This window comes from Helicoverpa zea, chromosome 21, assembly GCF_022581195.2.
Source record: "Helicoverpa zea isolate HzStark_Cry1AcR chromosome 21, ilHelZeax1.1, whole genome shotgun sequence".
NCBI classification, from domain to species: Eukaryota; Metazoa; Arthropoda; class Insecta; order Lepidoptera; family Noctuidae; genus Helicoverpa; species Helicoverpa zea.
The window spans coordinates 7,721,766-7,733,255 of record NC_061472.1 but is presented as its reverse complement, the minus strand read 5'-3'; the positions used below and the strand labels follow the sequence as shown (position 1 = coordinate 7,733,255).

General features: G+C 37.4%; 1 pseudogene; it reads left to right on the top strand.

Moving 5' to 3' along the window:
* The first annotated feature begins 548 nt into the window (after nt 1-548).
* LOC124640532 lies at nt 549-4,787 on the top strand (annotated as a pseudogene).
* Nucleotides 4,788-11,490: the final 6,703 nt, after the last annotated feature.

Sequence of the window (11,490 nt, the reverse complement as noted above, 5' to 3'; positions counted from 1 at the left end):
GTCCGACCTCGACGAGGGCTATCGCCGGACTGGCTCGTCTCCGTACACATTGTGTATCAATCGCTAGAGCACGGACATAAGGTTCAGAATTGCGTAGCGTCTATCATGATCGCTGCCGCTCAAAAAATCCAATATCTTAAAACTTTAATTAAAAATGTTTGGTAACAGTTATGGAAAAATGACTTTGACAGAACGTTAATATTGATGTTAAGAATATATTAGAGTAATTTTGAAACTTAAAGATAGTGTAACTTCCTTGTAATTTCAAAAATAGTACTTTTTTAGACGTGTTTTCGGAATTAATTATGATCGAGTAAAATTATCAGTATCGTGTTTTCGTTCTGGCAGAATCTAGATAAAGATATCAATTTACCTATATCAAAATTTCAGATCCATTGGTAAGCGGGTAGTCCTATAATTTGGCATGGCAAACGGCTATCAAAATCACGGTGGCGTCTTAATGGAGCTAATTTCCAGTTTATATTGGTAAAATTACAACATCTTGTAATTTAGTAACATTGCTACTTGAACTTAAGACTGGGATGGTTGGCACTCACGACGGAAGACCTACCTATAGCTATAAAGCAGTGGACGGCAATAGGTGTTAACATGATGATGATGATATTAATGCTGCCTTATTACGTTCCAGATGATGCCTTCAAACTCAAGAATATGATTGGCAAAAAGAACTTTGAGGAGTCTGTGTTTTTCTTCTACTTCGTTTTCACGATGCATAAGAACTTCTTGACTGACCCAAATGTCGTCAAGTTATTGAGTGATCCCAAAGAAAAGTTTGATGCTGTTGTCCTAGAATGGTTCTTCACAGAAATATCTGTTGGGTAAGGAAAAACAACTTCATAAATAAGTTTAAACACAAAGATCGCTTATAACGATGACTTGCACAAAATGGCCAAATGGGACTTTGTACAAAGTCCTAAAACAATTGCTTGATTATTTCGAGCTTCAAGCAAAGCAGTGACCTCGAATTAGAGTTTTTATAATGGTTCAATCATAGTGTCAGGCATGTTCTCAATAACAGCGTATCCTCGTGCGTTTTCTTAGGTACTCGAACACTGCACTCTTTTAGTCAGTATGAAAATGAACGGTAGTGACCACATTACTAAGATCAGGGATTTAGCCGCTATCATACTGACTGAAAACATGGACCCAACCAAGATTCTCTTTAAAAAAATATTGCTATTCATCGGATCAACTGTCCGCCGACCGTTTATTTGGCTCTTAAATATAGTTATTTTTAACGCTCCTAGATAATATCCTCGTTGTCCCATCAACTTTTTTTTTTTATATTTTCTTTTATTGTTATTCAATTGTTTACAGAATTCCAGCGCTATTCGAATGTCCCCTAATTTGGGCATGTTCTACAGAACCACATTGGCAAGCCTTAAGGCTGATAGACGAAATCTCCAATCCAGCTTATACTTTGGACCTGTTCTCACATAACAGAATTCCTTTGACTTTCTGGCAAAGAGTTGAAGGACTTTGGAAGATAGTCAAGAGAAATGTGCAGTTGTAAGTAAAATAATAATAATAGTGTAATGTACAAGTGTATAGCCTTCTCGACGTATAGTTTCTATTGATCATGCTGATATTTAAACTGATGATTTTTAACTAACGTAAAATGCTTAAAGTAAGTATTTTTACAATTTGTCTAGTCATTCAAATGTTAGTAATGAAGACCTTATTACATCAATTACGAATAAGTGATGACACTGTTGTTAAATATCATAATGAGTCAGGAAAGACAGTTCACCAACCAACCGTTCAAATGTTTAGGGTAAGCAGCAATATGTTATCAATGCAATTAAGAAAGAAATAAGTCATGATGACTTATAATTTATTCATAATCATTATTATCAATGTTTGAACATAGCTATTTTAACTGTAAACACCATACAAGATTTGAAATATTTATCTGAACCAAACATGTTACGAATAATTTTCCATCAGCCATATTGATTCAAGAACTCGTTAGATCTTTTCACTATGATCCTTTTCCTTGTAGAGCAATATACTATCCATTTGAAAAGTGGGCTTACAACAGTATCTACCCTGAGATAGCCGCCAAAAGAGGAGTCAGTATGCCATCATACGAAGAAGCTATGTACAACGGATCCTTTATGTTGCTAAATGCCCATCCATCCATCGGAGGATGAAATATCGGAGGAGGATGAAACTGCCCCAAAATGCTGCTAACATTGCAGGATACCACATAGAAAAGACGAAACCTTTGCCAAAAGTAAGCCCTTGTTTTTGCTGGTAAAAGTAATATGCGCTTATAAAAATAAAATGGTAGTAAAGACATTCTTAATACAACATGATAATAAAAATGAAGCAGCCTTTTAAATATATTTAAAGAAGGATTGACATTACCGATAAGTACTGCACTGAATTTAAATGACAATATCGCGGCCTTTTTATCAAAATCACAAGCGAAAGCGTCGCATGGAGGCGTAATATTTTTGGGCGATTATCTCGAGGCGACAGACATTATCCAGTGCGGCACACGCCTAAACCTTACCGACGCTGTTAATACGTAATCACGCCAATTCCCTTAGGTAAAATAAAATCTGAGCGCTTGAACTGGGCCAAAAGCAACGCGGACGGAATTTATTCTCTAATCTTTGCACCCGCTCAAAGGACTTACGTACAACAATAGGGAATCAAGCGGCACGCTAGGTCTCTGTGGATTTTTATCCAGCTATAATCTTATACTGCGGAATTGCTTGGTTTAACTTCGTTTGCTTACTGCAGCGAAACTAAGTTGCTTGCTTGGCACGTGCTAAACGTTTAGTCTGTTGCCCCAAATATTCGCAGGAAATCTTTGGAGATCACAGCTGTTTCATCGCGTGCTAGAAACTTGTAATAGTGCAAACGTGCTTATTTATAATTAATACTTGCATCTTATAACTCCTAGAACCTATACCTACCTTCTATAATCTTAGCCTATCAAACGTGACTCTCACAAGTAGTTGAGATATGAAATGGCCACACACCTTTTAAATTCCACTGCCGTAAAATTAGTTGGTCATCACTTTAATCATCTGCCGAATTCGATGGCTTACATATTTTCATTATGATTTCAGAATCTCCAAAAACTAATGGATGAAGCTAAAAACGGCGTCATTTACTTTAGCATGGGTTCTATAGTTCAGAGCGATGGAATGTCGGAAGAAATGAAGAGGTCTTTACTGGACATGTTCAGCAAATATGAACAGACAGTAATTTGGAAGTTTGAGAGTGATTTGACTGATGTACCTAAAAATGTTCATTTAGTCAAATGGGCACCTCAGCCTAGTATTTTGGGTAAGCTATGATTTTCTTCATACCTATATTATTTTAAAAAATGAAGTCACATCTCTAATATGCAAGTTTGATTCAAATCGTGATTGAGTTTTTTTTTTCATTACAATTGTAAGGGACCTATGTACATCTGGATCACGAATTTCTCAAATTAATTACGAAATGTACTATAAATCCCTTTTTATTGGTGCTCTTCTAGTAGTGATTTTATAAGGGTTAAATAAAATTCTGACCCAGTCTGCAAAAAGCCATTTTATTGATGAGGACTTCGGACTTAACTTGAATATCCACAAAAGATGAGCATTGCTTTTCCACATTCCAGCTCATCCAAACTTAAAACTCTTCATCACCCATGGAGGTCAGCTTTCCACCTCAGAAGCAATCCACTACGGAGTGCCTCTGGTCGGTCTACCAGTGATGGCTGATCAGCATTATAACATGATCTCCGTGGAGGCAAAGGGATTTGGTATTAAAGTAACCCTGGCCGAAGATATGGTTCCTGAGCTTGATGCAGCTGTCAGGAAGATACTGACAGATAAAACGTAAGTTTTTCTGACTGACAACAACTGAACTGAATTGGGAGTTACAATGTAGAGCTGTGACCTTATAGTAACAAAATCAAGAGTACCTAGCATTTTTTAACAAGTCTGTTGAAATTAACGGGAGATCAATAACCTGGTTGACAATGCTAGCCTGCATTGTACATAGCATAGCTAACTTTCAAAATAATAAAAGTTGGTTTGCACATTATACATACTTTGTACGAACATAACTACGTATCATCGTGCCTAAAAGGCTGGCCGCATTGCCAAGCTGGATGGCAATGCAGATTCAGTGGCCAAAGTATAGGCCAGCCTTTTGACCACGTCCACAGACTTCACTCAGCGCCTGCCAATTCTACAGAAGAGATTGTGGGCATTGTACTGATTAAAAAAACATATTCTTTCCTTAACTTCACAGGTATACAAACAGAGCCAAAGAGCTATCAGACCTATTCCACGACCGAGAAATGCCTCCAGGAGTTGCGCTTACCCATTGGGTGGAGTTCGTGGTGCGAAACCGTGGCGCCCCCCACCTACGCTCACCGGCAATTGCTGTACCTTTATATCAGAAACTGTATCTAGACCTTGGAGTAGTTTTAACTATATTAATAGGGTTTATTGTGAAATTGGTGAAATACGTGCTGAATAGGCGATCGAATAAGCAAAGTAAGGAGAAAAGCAGTTGATGTGTTGTTGGTGTTTTGAGAGGATGAATCTTGATTTTGTAATAATTTAGTAGGTACCCAACATATTTTTAATATAGATTGAAGTAACACTGAGAAGGACAAATGAATTTCTAAGCATTATCTTGTTGTGAACCTCATAGTCATTAGAACATCTATACATATAATAAATCTGTAGAAAAGTAATTTTTGTACATTGAAGAAATTGACAAAAAAAATAGCCAGCATTTTAAAGGATATCTAACAGAACCCATTTCCATCATTTTTGTCATTTTTGTCTGTTTGTCTGTTTATCTGTTTGTTTGTTCGCGATTCACGTAAAATCTACGAATTAAATGCAGACAATGCTTATATACAAAAATTCTACGTAACTTGGGGTATTACTTAGTTTTTGTTTCATCGAAATCGATTCACTCTATCAAAAGATATGATTAATTTTGTGAATTCAAGATGTAAAATATTACGACACGCAATCTATTTGTCAAAACTGTACATTTGAATGTTGTACTTATATTAGTTGATCGGCCTATTATTATCAATCTTTACACAGAAAATCACACCTTTATTTAACTTCGGAAGAAAAAAAAAATGAAAATTTTGTTTAGCCAAGGTTAAAGTAGCTCCATCTGTGGTAAATAAAATACATCCAATTTGTCAAAGGAGCGAGGTGGTAAATGACAATATTACCATACATTATTTATAGAGGATTATTATTTCAACAGATGGAGTTGTGTATTTTCCGTAATTCACCATATTTTAACACGTAGTGTAATTTTTCGATAGACATTTCAATAGTGTTTGTCAGTTTGCCGTGCCACATCAAAATCCAACTATAATTATTACCTTAATGAAAAGAAAATTAATAGTTCTCAGCCAAATTTAAAACGGTGCCATCTAAATTGTTTTTTGAACATTATGTCAAAAATGATGACTTTAGTGGAACAATTAATTATCATTTAAAGTTACAGATGGAGTTCATATCAGGATTTTTTCATAAACATAGTTTAGCTTATCTTCCGCTAATGTGGTGGCCTTAAAACAAATTACTTTGAGTGAGTAGTATTAAGTAGACCTTAATTATTTTTTCTGATGCAAAATATGTAAACTTAATCCTAGAAGAAATGAGGATCTATCTCTCGCAAGCGCTGCTAAGCGTGAGGTAGGTAATGTAGGATTCTGTAGCTTTAAAAACAAGCCCAGATACAAAGCGCAGATAAGAAATGGGAGCTTTCTCTATTTAATACCATACACACGTAAAATGCTTTATGCGTCTGAAAACGTATAAATTAGGTACGCGCCGCATACCAGAGACATGCTTACTTTCAACTTTTGATCGCAAATACACTGTTCACGATTACGAACAGTCTCAGTAAGACCCGAGCCAAGTATAAAAAAACCGGCCAAGTGCGAGTCGGACTCGTGCACGAAGGGTTCCGTAAATTACAGTTAAATCAACCTATCTCAAAAACTATAAGAGATACTTTGATCAAACCAAAAATCGTTGAAAGAGTTAATTAGCATGCATCACCTCTATTTTTTTTAGAATTTTATACCCCGTAGTTATAAAAATAGAGGGGGGGGGACATACTTTTTACGACTTTGAGAGCTGATATCTCAAAAACCGTTCACTTTAAGAAAAATGTTTTTTAGAAAACTTTATATCATTTTAAAAGACCTTTCCATTGATACCCCACACGGGTATGTACATCGAAAAAAAAAATTTCATCCCTCAGTCACATGTATGGGGGGCCCCACCCCCAATTCTTTTTTTTACTATTTAGTGTCATATTTTTGTAGCGGTTCATACAACACATATTCCCATCAAATTTCATCACTGTAGTACTTATAGTTTCCGAGTAAATCGGCTGTGACAGACGGACAGACGGACAGACGGACAGACGGACATGACGAAACTATAAGGGTTCCGTTTTTGCCATTTTGGCTACGGAACCCAAAAACACCTTTTATATAAAACTACGTTTGATTTCATTTAATCACAAAGACAGAATTGTTCTCTGTTGCAAATCCTATCCACCTATATCCTATCCTAATCCAGAATGCATTGCAGATGTGCATTGCACAAAAACCAATGGTATCCTATTCGAGAAGTCAAAAGAATTGACCTGCCAACGTCAGCTTCTGCGCTAAGCAAGTGTTCTTAATAGTACCATCAGAATTACATTCATCGTTGAATGAGGTGAATAAATTTTCAGAAACCACAATAACAGTAGGAGCCAAAGCGTATTATCGCTTCATAGAGCTCTGATTGGCCCCAGGTGACCAAGTCAGGTCTGATTTGTTCGTTCATCAGATCTTTGAAAGTGTTTCGGTGGATACTTACTGTCGTCCTGTTTACGTGTGACACAAAATATGGTATATAAACGTCCTCCGCAAGAGCGAAATTTTCCCGGTGTGCGGTAGTGACGCACAGTATACAACACTTATGTTTCTTTTGATTTGCTGGCTCCACCAAGAAATGACAAATTGCAAGCGTACATTCTGAAAATCTTGGCAAAACTGCAGGTTTCAAGTACGAACACATGAAATGGACTCTCACAGATACGTACATTTTGCCTATTCGTGAACTAATGCAAACATTTCGGTGGAGTCCCGGCTTAGGCCACCACATTAGGCGTGCGCGATCCTCGGGCGTGTGAGTAGCGCGGGCGCCGCGCGTGCGTCGCGAGCGCGTTGCGTGAGCGTTGCGTTTTGCTGCCCTGCGGCATTTGCAGCGCGCTCGCGGCGCGCACGCACCGCTCTTCTTGACGTTTTATAAGGCGTTTAGCGGGCGGCGGGGATAGCGGGCGAAGGGGTAAGAACGCAACTCGAGCGTGCTCGCCGCGAGCGCGTCGCTTGCACTTTTCACACATGCCGCAGGGCAGCAAAACGCGACGTTACGACACCCGCGCTACTCACACGCCCGAGGATCGCGCACGCCTAATGTGGGGTCAGCCTTACCATAGTGAGTAAGTGAAACTATCCTACCCTATGCGCCTGCTGATGATGATGACTCATTTTATCATCCATCCAGCTATTCCCCAACTATGTTGGTGTTGGCTTCCAGTCACAGAATCTGTTTGAGTACCAATATTTTGCTTGGAGCGACTACCTATCTACCTATCTTCAATCCAGTCAACTACACAAGACGATATCCATGGTAAGACTGACAGACTTTCTGGCTTCTGGTTAGTCGCAGCAGCTGCAGAAAATGTACAAATGACAGCTTTGTCAGACTCAAAGCACATAGACATAGATAATAGCTGTTTCCTGTGAAAATTACTTACGCACCATACGTAATAATTTTCCAAATTGGCTGACTAGATCCAGAGATATTCACAACGTCATAAACTTTACTTCTTTTGTTTAGATAAATGGTCACATCCACAACACAACCTTGATCAATGAATCTATGCGACTGCTAAGTGCTAATCCTAATTATACTGTCACGTGAAAGAATGCACCTACGGGATAAGTAGTATTTTGACTTTTCTATATTGCCACGCAGACGAAGTTGCGGGCAACAGCTAGTTGTAAATAAATGTTGAATAAAATGCTCAATTTCTTATAATTGTTTGATTTCCAGTCATCATGTCCTGAAAGTTGAGAAAAACGATGAAATACCACCATGAAGTACCACAGAGTGATAAGTACAAAATACTCCCCTGAAATAATGTACATAGGTCATCCTGTGGTTTCGATCTCAATATTTAGCAAAAAATTGTTCCATGATTGTTTTCGTGCAAAAAATATGTATAACAAATGAAGACTTCAGCTTCACGTTTGTTTGTCTTAGAAACTAAATCTGATTTAGAGATGAAAATTAATAGGCAACTTTTTATCTGTGTGCATGGAGGAAGGAATTGTTCGGAAAAGGGTAAACCTACGTGCAAACTAGTGATATTTGTAAACTTATATCATGTACTAGCTTCTGCCAGCGGTTTCACCCGCATCCCGTGGGAACCTCTGCACGAACCCGGATAAAAAGTAGCCTATAGCCTTCCTCGATAAATGGGCTATCTAACACCGAAAGAATTGTTCAAATCGGACCAGTTGTTCCTGAGATTAGCGCGTTCAAATAAACAAACAAACAAACTCTTCAGCTTTATAATATTAGTATAGATGATTAATTACTTACTTAATTGTACTATAATACATATTATCAGTAATATTTCCATGACAAGTCAAATCAAAATATTGTTACCATGTATGAAGAAGCATGAATTTATATAATCTGATAAAGTATATGTAACATTCAACATTCATATCATAACATCAATCAGGTGTGGCTGATTTGTGAATTTGGTGATGTCTTAATAGTGATTTACATAATCATAGCATTTATAATGAAACTAGCGACCCGCCCCGGCTTCGATAACAGTATTTCCCCACTATTTAGTGTATATTATTATACGTATAAACTTTCCTCTTTAATCACTCTACGATTTTCATAAAACCGCATGAAAATCGTTTGCGTAGTTTTGAAAATTTAAGCGTACAAATGCATATAATATATATGCATAGGGACATGGGGAAAGAAAAAGCGACTTTGTTTTATACAATGAAGTGGAGTATATAGCAATAGATCTTCCATTTAGAAAGAAAGAAAATTAACGTTTTTTTTCTTGACATGAAAATTTGTTTATTTATAAAAATAGTAGCCGTTTTCGCGCGGTTTCACCCGCTTCCCGTGGGAGCTACTGCCCGCACCGGGATAAAATATAGCCTATGTTACTCGCAGATAATATAGCTTTCTAATGGTGAAAGAATATTTAAAATCAGTCCAGTAGTTTTTGAGTTTATCCATTACAATCAAACAAACAAACAAACAAAGTTTTCCTCTTTATAATATTAGTATAGATAGCATACTAAACTGTCGTTTTAAGCAAAATTGACTTTTATTTTGTCACATGTGCACGCGACACGACGACACACGACGCGTGCAACACATACGCAAAACACAAATGGAATAAACGAAAGTTGTTCAAGCAACCATTGACTGTTGAATTAAAACAGCATTCAAGATATCTAGCTCAAAGCTTACTGCTACATAAAAAAATATAACAAAATCCTCGTCTCACTCGATTACGTTGCAGTTTTTATTCGACAAAATACAGGTGCAAAATGTTAGCTCATGGCAACGCGATCTTAGGCTGTGGCTCCACTGAGTCGGAGATGAGCGGAGCGGAGAGGAGACGTGTGGGGATCGACCAATCATTTTTACATGAAATCCACATCTCGTCTCCGCTCCGCTTCAATGGAAACAGTCAAGACTGACGAGCGGAGCCGGGAGGGGAGACGTGTGGGGATCGACCAATCATATTTCATGAAATCTACATCTCCCGCATCAATGGAAACAGTCAAGCGGAGACGAGCGGAGCGGAGAGGAGACGTGTGGGGATCGACCAATCACATTACATGAAATCCACATCTCGTCTCCGCTCCGGTCCAATGCCGATGGAAAAAGTCAAGCGCTGCGCTCGTCTCGGCCTCAGTGGTATCACGTACCTCTTTTCACAGCTCTTCTCCTCTCGACCAATAACATTATAAAAATCTTCTCGTCTTTTGCATGTAATGTGATTGGTCGATCCCCACACGTCTCCTCTCAGCTCCGCTCGTCTCCGCCTCAGTGGAGCCGCAGCCTTACCTTGGAACTTAGTAACGTGAACTTCGGAAATCTGCCGATTAATAATCTGGTATAATTTTGAGTCACACAGCGGAGATTTTAGCTATCAATGTTAAATATTGTAGTGTAAGCATTTGTTTGTTGTGAAAAGGAAAAATACTGAGGAACTGTCACTATCGAAATCGTATACAAGACGTTATCTGTTTTAATATATAAAAGAGAATATTTGCTTGTTTGTAAAAGCTGCATAGTAAATAACCGATTTGAACCTTTCACTGTCGGTAAGCTATATAGGCTATATTAATTTATCCTGGTACGGGAAGAAGTTCCCTCAGGATGATGGAAAGACGACGGGAAAGTCGTAAATATTGAAGGGGTTTAGCTAGTTTTAACAGTGAATAAATACAGGGTTACTTGTAAGTAGTCCGCATCCTTTCATGAGGTGATAGTATAGGTCAATACGGACAAATTTGACCATGGGATACACTGGGCAAAAGTTAACCCGTTTCAAGATAATCGAATTTCAAGATCTTTTCTTAAAGAGTCGTCTAGGTACACGTATGAATTATTATTAGTTAAAAGTCTCGTTTTTGCGGATTTTTGTGTGTTTTGTGCCTTTTTGGATAGCTAGATAAATGTAGATGTTTTTTAAGTATTCTGCACAAAAAAATGAAAAGTAATATTTTTGAGAAAATAGCTACTAAAAAAGTAATTGCTGTTCGCTATAATTTTCTTTGTGATTTGTACAGTTTTATGGTTTGTTATTATGAAGTGATTCATCTTCTATCCAAAAACACACAAAAACGAGACTTTCGACTAATAATAAAATTTTATACGTGTACCTAGACGACTTTTTAAGAAAAGATCTTGAAATTCAATTATCTTGAAACGAGTTAACTTTTGCCCAGTGTATCCCATGGTCAAATTTTTCCGTATTGACCTATACTATTACCTCATGAAAGGATGCGGACTACTTACAAGTAACCCTGTATAAGAAATAATTCTTTTTTGTAAAAATGAACTAAGATTTAATAGGTGCGCACTATTTGAATGTGTAAGTTAATGTCTGTGCATTCACTAAGTCGGTTAGTATGAGGAAAATGCATCTTACGTATGAGTCAGATTTACAGATTCGCTTGTTACGATTTAATGAAAAAGTCTGACATAACGGTATATTACTGCAGGTGTAAATACCAGAGTTCATTTACACCTACAGTAATATAGAATTTTTGCATCTTATCTGAAGAAATTAATGAATCAATGCTAGAAAAATCATACAAAAACTCAAAAGTAACAAAAATATTTTTTTTTTTCAGATTTT